This window comes from Sus scrofa, chromosome 5 (assembly GCF_054392235.1).
Source record: "Sus scrofa isolate SSC_HxYL_T2T_F1_AM1 chromosome 5, Sscrofa_HxYL_maternal_Yorkshire_Landrace_v2.0, whole genome shotgun sequence".
Lineage (NCBI taxonomy): Eukaryota > Metazoa > Chordata > Mammalia > Artiodactyla > Suidae > Sus > Sus scrofa.
In genome coordinates this window covers 64,317,216-64,327,030 of record NC_139387.1, presented here as the reverse complement: position 1 = coordinate 64,327,030, position 9,815 = coordinate 64,317,216, and the positions used below count along the sequence as shown (strand labels likewise).

Genomic DNA, 9,815 nt, shown 5'->3' with positions numbered 1-9,815 from the left:
AGCCACAGCAGGGGGAAATCTACATGAAAAATGATTATCTGGTAATAAGTATTCTCTGCCTTGGGCAACGTCTTCCCTTTGAGTTTAAAAGAGAGAGGAAATAGCATGTCTCTGTTGTGAATGTGGGGAAGGGAAAATTCATAAAACTCAGATCCCTTTGTTAGAGGTTCACACAAAACAACAAAGGGAACATGTGATTGCTTTTTACAGAACGGAAGCTCCTTTGGTGGCTTAGACGGAACACGAAATGACATTGGGGCAGGGTTTGTGAAAAGGGAATTAGATATCTTGATGTTCCCAACAAGATAGAACACAACCAGACTTACGCTGCTAACCGCCCCCACAAAAGCAAGCCTTTTGGTGCTGGTGGAATGCAGAGAAAGCCTCAAAGGAAGGTTAAATGGATGAGTCAGAACCTCTCCTTTCTCTGGAGCTGGTCACACCAGGGCAGTGGAATTTTAGAGAGAAATTTCCCCATGAAAACAAAGGTACGGTTGCTCTGACTTCACATTTTATCTTGCTTTATTCTTTCCCAATCGCACTCACCTTTTTTTTTCTTTTTCCTTTTCTCTTTTCTTCCTTCCTTTCTTCCTTCCTTCCTTCCTTCTCTCCCTCCCTCCCTCCTTCCTTCTTTCCTTCCTTCCTTTTTTGATTTTTAGGGCTGCACCTGCAGCATATGTGAGTTCCTAGGGTAGGGGTCCACTTGAAGCTGCAGCTACCAGTCTATACCACAGCCACAGAAATACCAGATCTGAGTCACATCTATAGCCTACACTACAGCTCACAGCAACACTGGATCCTTAACCCACTGAGTGAGCTAGACAAGGGATAGAACTTGCATCCTCATGGATACTAGTGGGGTTTGTTACCACTGAGCCACAACAGGAACTCCCACATTCACCTTTTATCCTCATGATAAATTTGTGATGGCAGTAAGGCAGATACTGTTATCCCTATTTGCCTGAGGAAAAAAAAAAGTGCCAGGGAGGTTGCTTTCCAGGCTGAGTTCAGGAAGCAAATAAGGGATGCTCAGGCTGGTTCTGGACTCATTGCTCAGGAGTCAAAGCAAATAGAGGAAAAGAATGGACCTCAGAGCTCCTACTGTTGCCAAAATATCGGCTGCCTCTTCATACAGATGCCAAATAGAAACATGGAGACAGAGTTGGAGGAAACAGAAAAAGTAGCAAAAAGGGGAACACAGCAGGCTAGTGCCTCAAAGACATTGCCCCCCCCCCCCACAGGGGGTAGTGAGGAGTCTTACAGTGTTTGAGGAGCAGGGCGTCATCAGCTCAATTTTCCTGATTGGTTCGTGGTGAGGTAATTGGGAGTCAGAGTCATCAATCTTCTGGTTCCATCCAGTCTGGGGTCTATGTGCTTGTGGGCAGCACACAGTTGACTTCTTCCAACTGGTGGGGTCTTCAGCACCTGAAAAACAGCTCCAAGGACATGGCTCAGAATATTATCTATAGTCTTTGAAGAGAACTAACTAAAGGTCCTTGACTTTGTTGAATAGCTAAACTACCATTCTGTCTTGGTTGGCTGTTCTCCTTTTTCTCTGTGTCTTCTAATTCCTCTGATTAAGTTGATTCTTTGACTAGTTTTTTTGTATAGAAAAAAGAGTTGGAGGGCATGAGTGGGGGTCACTTTGGGAAGGCCTCACAGGGTCCTGCTCTGTTACACTACTTCCAGGGTCTACGTAAGCTTATGTGAAGTGCAGAAACATGCAGTGGAAGAAGAGACCTTCCCAAGCCCACAAAAATTCACTCTGAGATTGGTGGAGTGAATGTTTTATTTTGGGTTCTTCAGGAACAGATCCTAATACAAGTATATTAATGCAATTTGATTGGGATGTGGTTCCTACAGCTTCCACAGTTTGTGATAGGAGCTTAATTCTCCCAGGATGTTGAAAATGCACCTTATAGTTTGCGCATCCAAAGGGTGAGAGTTAAGAAATGTTGCAGAGATGGGTGTAAAGAGGGAGCTCTCATTCTCTAGCACTTCTAGACAGATTTATGCAGGTTCTAGGCTGCAAAGAAAGTCCTCCTAAAGTTGGAAATTAGCTGGTTTTCACTCCAATGATAAGATCAAAAGTAGTGTGAGTGGGGACTGATTTTCTAGTATCTCCAACAAATATCTTTTCTATTTCTTTCTACCTTAGAGAAGCATAGCGTTGTAATTGAGTTTTCTCAGCATCAGAGGTAATATAAGACCACTTTTAAAAAATTTCTGTTAAACTTTATTGAAAGTTTTGTTGAAAGTAATCTCCTCTTCCCTCTTCCTTAACTTCTGGCAACCACTAATCTCTTTCCCATTTCTAGAGTTTTATCATTTTAAGAGTGTTACATAATATTAAAAAGAATGTGTATATGATTGAGTCACTTTGCTGTACAGCAGAAATTGGCACAACATTGTAAATCAACTATAATTTAATTTTTTAAAAAAGAGTGTTATATAAATGTAATCATATAGTATGAACCTTTGGAGATTGGTTTTTTTTTTAAAGCAGCCTAATTTCCTGGAAAATTCAAGTTGTTGTATGTACTAAGAGTATACTCCTTTTTATTGCAAAGTCTAGTCTATGGTATGATTTTAACACATTTTATTCAGCTGTTGAAAGACATTTGGGGTTTTGCTGGTTTCTTACTATTATGAATGAAGCTGCTATGATAATTTGTGTATAAGTTTATATGTGAACATACGTTTTCATTTCTCTGGGATAAATGCCCAATATTACAACTGTTGGGCTATATAATTGTTTCATGTTAATTATTTTTTTTACTTAATTGCCAAACTGTTTTTCAAAGTGGTTTTTACATTTTATAACCACATCAGCAATGTATGAGTGTTCCAGTTTTTTTGGTTTTTTTCCATCCTCACCAGCACTGGGTATTTTCATTATTTTGTATTCTAGCCATTCTTACAGTTATATCTTTTTGTGATTTTAATTTTCATTTCACTAGTTATGATGTTGAACATATTTTCATGCCTCTAGATATAATGCCTTTTTCGGATATGTGATTTACACATATTTTCTGAGTCTATAATTTGTCTTTTCTCTCTTTAACAGGATATTTTACAGATAAAACTTTTGATTTTTTTTGTTTGGTTTTTTTTTTTTTTTGTCTTTTTAGGGCTGCCCCCATGGCATATGGAGGTTCCCAGGCTAGGGGTTGAATTAGAGCTGTAGCTGCTGGCCTACGCCAGAGCCACAGCAACATCAGATCTGAGCTGCATCTGCAGTCTACACCACAGCTCATGGCAATGCCAGATCCTTAACCCATTGAGCGAGGCCAAGAATCAAACCTGTGTCTCATGGATGCTAGTTGGGTTCGTTAACCACTGAGCCACGACATGAACTTCCTTTTATTTTTGTTTTGTTTTGTTTTAAAGCTTTTGATTTTGATTAGATTCAATTTATCAATTTTTCCTCTTATGAATTACAATTTTTGAGTCAAGTCTAAGAACACTTTGACTAATCCTATGTCTCAAATATTTCATTTTATGTTCTCTTCTGGGTGTTTCATAATTTTACATTTAGGTCCATGACCCATTTTTGTATAAGCTAACTTTTGTATAAGGTATGAGATCTAAGTTAAGATTCTTTTTTTTTTTTTTTTTTTGCCAATGAATATTCAGCTATTCCAGCACTATGTGTTGAAAAAGTAATTATTTCTCTGTTGATTTGCTATTCCTATTTGCCAAAAATTAATTGGACATAATTCACTTAGTATGAGTCTCTAGTTCCATCCATGTTGTGGCAAATGGCATTATTTTGTACTTTTTTATGACTGAGTAATATTCCAGTGTGTGTGTGTGTGTGTGTGTGTGTGTGTGTGTGTGTGTGTGTGTGTGTGTGTGTTTGATAAACATACAGATAAATTTAGGAAGAATTGATATTTATTATGTGAATTTTCCAATCCATGAAGATGACATGTTTGACATGTTCTCTCCAAGTGTTTAATTCTTTGATTTTTTCCTCACAATTTTTTCATTCAGATCCCATACAAGTTCTGTTATATTTATATCTATTTCACTTTTTGAGCAGTTGTAAATAACATGCATGTTTTATTTCAGTTTCTATTTTTTCATTGTCAATGTCATTGTTAATATTTTTGTGTGATGATCATGGACCCAGTGACCCTCCTAAGAGGGTCTTGTTTTGTAGATTCTTTGCAAATTTCTATCTATACATGAGTCAATTTGCAATAGAACTTGTTTTATTTCTTTTCATCCAACTTGGATGTCTCCTGTTCTTTTTCATGCCCTATTATTGTAGTGGAGAAGAACAAACCTGGCATCACATTGAATCTATTCCTTTAGCTCTAACCCTTGTGTTCTGTTGCCTGTGCTCAGTCATGCTGGTTCTGCAGCTTTGTAAAAGAATGTTGCCTATAGCCCAAAATATACAGAAGAGCCCATTTTCAAGGCTCAGACTTTTAAAGGTCTGATGCTTTTAGGAGACAAAAAGCTGCAGAACAAAAAATAATAATTGTCTTGGTGGAGGTTTTGTGGTTTTTTTGTTTGTTTTGGTTTTTTTAGGGCCACACCCAGGCATACTTAAGTTCCCAGGCTAGGGGTCGAACTGGAGCTGCAACTGCCAGTCGATGCAACAGCCACAGCGATGCCAGACCTGAGCCTCATCTATGACATACGCCACAGCTCACAGCAATGCCAAATCCTTAATCTACTGAAGGAGGCCAGGGATCACTGGATACTAGTCAAGTCTGTTACCACTGAGCCATAATAGGAACACCTTGGTGGAGGTTTTTTGCTTGTTTGTATGGCTGCACCCACAACATGCAAAAGTTCCCACACCACAGCAGTAACCCAAGCCTCAGTAGTGATAATGCTGGGTCCTTAACGGGCTGAGCCATCAGGGAATTCCCTAGTGAAGGTTTATAGGAATATTGTGAGCAGACCTGCGTGGACAGCTGCAAGAACAAAGGATTCCTGCACCAAGAACTTTACAACAACCAGCCACACCCCATCATTTTTAGTATAAAAGAAGCCTGGGAGTTCCTGTGGTGGTGCAGCTGAAACGAATCCAATTAGGAACCATGAGATTGTAGGTTCCATCCCTGGCCTCACTCAGTGGGTTAAGGATCCAACATTACCATGAGCTGTGGTGTAGGTCGCAGACTCGGCTTGAATATGGCATTGATGCGGCTGTTGTGTAGGCCAGTAGCCATAGCTCCAATTGGACCCCTACCTTGGGAACCTCCATATGTCACAAGCATGGTCCTAAAAAAAGAAAGAAAAAAAAAAAAAAAAAAAGAAGCTTGAATTCTAACTCAGGTAAAATGGTTCTTTGGGACACTCGTCTACCATATTCTCCATCTGCTGTCTTCCTGAATAAAGTCTCTATTCCTTGCCCCAACAATTCATCTCTCAATTTATTGATCTGGCATGTGGCAGGCAGTATGGGCTTGGATGTGGTAACATTTTAATGACTAAGACTTCCAGTTCTAAGTTAAATAAAAGTGAGATATCCTTGCCTTGTTTCTGATCTTAGAGGGAAAGCGTTATATCTTTCACCATACAATGTGATATCAGCTGTAGATTACTTATGAATGTTCTTTATGAGGTTGGAAAAGCCCTTCTCAATTTCTAGTGTACAGAGAGGTTTTTTTTTTTTTAATCATGAATGGAAGTTGAATGATGTTGAATTTTTCTTTATGTTAATTGTTATGATCATATGATTTGTCCTCTTTAGCTGTAGTTATGGTGAGTTAGACTGATTAAATTCTGAAGATTAAATCAGTTTACCTATGTGGAGTAAATGCTACTTGGTCATGATGTTTTATTCCTTTTATGTAATATTTGATTAGATTTGCTAAAATTTTATTGAGTTCCTAGAATTCAACATTTAAGAGTTTCAGGTATGTGGCTCCTATGACAAACAGATTTCATTTTTTTCTACCAGCTTGGTCTATTTTACTTGCAGGAAGGAAATATGATTTTAGGGCTACTAGAAAGGGTTCCGCCGTATATGTGCTCATGCTTGTTATGATTACAAAATTTTGGAGTTCTCATAGTGGCTCAGCAGTACTGAACCCGACTAGGATCCATTAGGATGTGGGTTCAATCCCTGGCCTTGCTCAGTGGGTTAAGGATCTGGTGTTGCCATGAGCTATGGTGTATGTTGCAGATGTGGCTTGGATCCCACATTGCGGTGGCTGTGGCTTAGGCCAGCAGCTATAGCTCAGATTCAATGCCTCGCCTGGGAACTTCCACATGCTGCACCTGTGGCTCCCCACCCCCCCAAAAAAATTTACAACAACCACAAAACAACAACAAAATTTAAAGAGGGGGCAAGTTATTTAATTATTTTTTTCTGTATTCAGAAATAAATAGCTTGAAATGCAAAACACCTATGGAAAACACATCAGCAGGTTTTAACTTTGGGAAAGTAGTGATACAGACATTGATTTTGGCCTCTGCAAACAGCAGCATATACAAATGTTGGGCATTTGCCATTCTTCCTTGCCACCCATTATCCCTGAATTACCTATCCCCACTTTTTCTTACTACACCACATTAAACTCCATTATCAGACCAATCTTCACAATGTTTAAAATCTAGGGTTTAAAAAAAATTATTTTAACATGAATGTGTAACATAAATAAAGCATATGAATCTGAATTGTTCTCCTAGCAGTAAGATACCTGATGAAGAGGTATCTCTGCCAACAGTTTAAAAACAACTTTCCTACCTCATATTTCCCTGAAAAATATGTAGGACAATTGCTTGAGGGGAGAGGAAATAAGTCAGTCAGTCAACTTCTCTCTTGTTGAAATTTTATCATTTTTAAAGTTTGGATATGAGAGGCTAATCAAAGTCACCACTAATTTCACTCACTTGTTATTTTCAGAATCAAAACAAAACTGAAAGTCATGCAGAACTAGAAATGGGGACTGTCTGTGCAGAAATTATGCTGCTATCACTGTATTTAAAGATATATTCCAAATCCAAGTTTTGACTGCAGACAAGCAAGTTTTCTTTGTGAGCCTCAAGACTCTCTCTTTCCCTTTGATGTTGTCCTTCTGTACCAGGGTGAATCCAATGGCTTCTGTGTCACCACAATCAGTGCTTTGGGAGGAGGATTTTGATCATTCTTAGAGCTAAAGCTTTAGTAATTGTCACCATATAAATACGTGGAATAATATAATAAAAAAACTAAAATTGTCAATACAAAAGTAAACATTGTGATAGGGTAGTGACGTTATAGGATTTTATTGCCCCATGAATTTTGAAAATAATATTCAAATTTAGAGTTTGGAGCTTAGTACACTGTGTATCTTATAGCTTTGTCAGGGGGAAAAAAAAGGATGTAATTGGGAATCTTATTTGGCCCAATTTACCCTCTTCCAGAGAGAAGGGAACACAAGACTTATTTTGGAAATGAATACCTCGTTCCATATTTAATACTAATATTATAATAATTCTTATTAATAAAACATTATGGAAATGAGGTATTTTGCTCACCTCCTTACATTCCTTCCCAACCAGGGAGCAGTGAGGAAATTTTCAGGATTGCAAAAGAAAAAGAAGGAAAAGACTGCTCTGGCATAGTGGGACAATTACTATATTTTGAGGCAGGTTGTTTATGTTCAACCATTTGTCCTAGCATTACTAGCAATGTACTTTAACAAATCCTTTGTATCCCTAGCTAAATGTTTTTCTCCTATAGAATAGAATGTTTACCTCCAAAGGGTACCTAGTTAGGTTCTTCAAAGGTCTATCTGCCTCTCTCATGTTAGGGGAAAGTCATTTCCCCAATGCCACTAAATAGCTACTTATACTTGATGGAGTTAATCTCTGGACATTACTGATGAAAACATTTTATGCATCACTTCCTGAATCTGACCAAGCATTGGAAATTTTTAAAGCTGAGATTTAGATCCATCCGAAACTAAGCGAATCAAAATTTCCATGGGCGAGATCCAAGGTTTAATATTTTCAGGGAGACCAGTGCATTTCAAACTTTAAAGTGCATATGATTCATCTAGGGCTGTTGTTATAATGGAGATTCTAATTCATGGACCTGGAGTGGAGTTAAGACTCCACATTTCTAAGGGCCTCTCGGGGAAGCAGATGCTATGCGTTGGAATGGGAGCACCACTCTTTAGGTAGCGAGGGGTTAGACCTCCTTTGGGCTGGAGTTCCCCATCCTGGCTCATCGATTAACAAACCCGACTAGCGTCCATGAAGATGTGGGCTCAATTCCTGGCTTTGTTCAGTGGATTAAGGATCCAGCGTTGCTGTGAGCTGTGGTGTAGGTTATAGACACAGATCCCAAGTTGCTGTGACTGTGGCATAGGCTGGCGGCTTCAGCTCAGATCTGACCCCTGGCCTGGGAAGCTCCATATGCCGCAGGTGAGGCCCTAAAATGACAAAAGACCAAAAAAAAAAAAAAAAAAAGACCTCCTTTGGGTCGTCCCATCTTTGGAAGGGCAGGTCACACACACTGCCAAGGAGGTTCTTTCTAGGAAAAGAGAAAGATGATTTCAGCTCAGAGACCACTTAGGTTGTATTTCTAATGGTAAAAGAACCAAAAATTATTTCTGGCAGGAAAACAATGTAAATATAAATGCTTGACTGTGTAATTAAAATGTCGGCTTTGAGAACACATTAAAAGGAAAAAGGCATTTGATCAAATATCATTCCTTGTTTTTATGAGATATTTTGGGAGTTAAAGGCGGGAGTCATGGTTTATTTTGCAAGTTCATGCACAGGGAAACTAGACTATTATAACAATTGAGAAACATTTGAGACAATGGCTCGGGTAATAAAATTCCTTTTTTATTGGAATATTTCCTCAATCATAAACTGGGAAATTCCATGTTTAAGCATTCAAATTCAGACTTCTCATATATTGAAATGGAGCCAGGAAACATTTAAAAAATCCAAACAAACTTTTTTTTTATTAAAGTAAAGTTGCTTTACAGTGTTGTGTCAATTTCTGTTGTAGAGCAAAGTGACCCAGTCATACACACACACACACACACACATTCTTTTTCTTATATTATGTTTCATCATGTTCTACACCAAGAGACTGAACATAGTTTCCTGTGCTATATAGTAGGATCCCATCACCTGTCCATTCTAAATGTAATAGTTTGCATCTACCCTAACCCCAAACTCCCAGTCCATCCTACTCCCTGTCTCCCTCCCCCCTGGCAACCACGTGTCTGCTTTCTATGTCCATGATCTGTTTCTGCTTTGTAGATAGCATCATTTGTGGCATATTTTAGATTAAGTAAACATGAAAAGCAATCCTGATGAATTAATTTATCTGGATCCAAGATCTCATTTTCAATTTTGTATGTTCAAGACAATGTATTATAAAAGTCAACCATAATATCAATATTCTTAATTTATTCTAAGAAATAAAGCTGTTTGCTACTTCTAATTGTTTCCTTCTTCTAATCAATATATTTTCCTACAGGCAAACTAATGATCATGTACTGGGAGGCATGGTCTCAGAATAAAGAAATCAATTACATGATTTAATACCTAATATCATCAAATTCTGTTAATCTGATGCTTCATTCACCACAGTGGAGCTGCCTCTACCATTGGTAAGCATACCCCCCAGCCCATAAGAATGGATACTGTGCCCTGTTAATACATATGTGTACACACATTTTTTTCTATTCTCTATTAAAATATTAAAATTTTCTCCATAAATACCTTATTCTTTCTTTGCTATGTTAATTCCTAGAAACTTCTTAAAAAACTCCATACATTTTATGGAGTATTATTTTTAATGGTTGATTATTATCAGAATAGAGTAGAGGAACAATATTAAATCT

General features: G+C 38.1%; 1 long non-coding RNA gene across 1 annotated transcript in view; it reads left to right on the top strand.

Annotated features, from left to right (window-relative positions):
• The first annotated feature begins 281 nt into the window (after positions 1-281).
• The window catches only part of LOC106510355 (uncharacterized), a 50,504-nt gene continuing 40,970 nt past the window's right edge, over positions 282-9,815 (top strand). The window contains exons 1-2 of the long non-coding RNA XR_002344097.2: positions 282-488; positions 9,449-9,581. This is a non-coding gene — a long non-coding RNA (uncharacterized LOC106510355). The remainder of the gene's footprint in view (positions 489-9,448; positions 9,582-9,815) is intronic.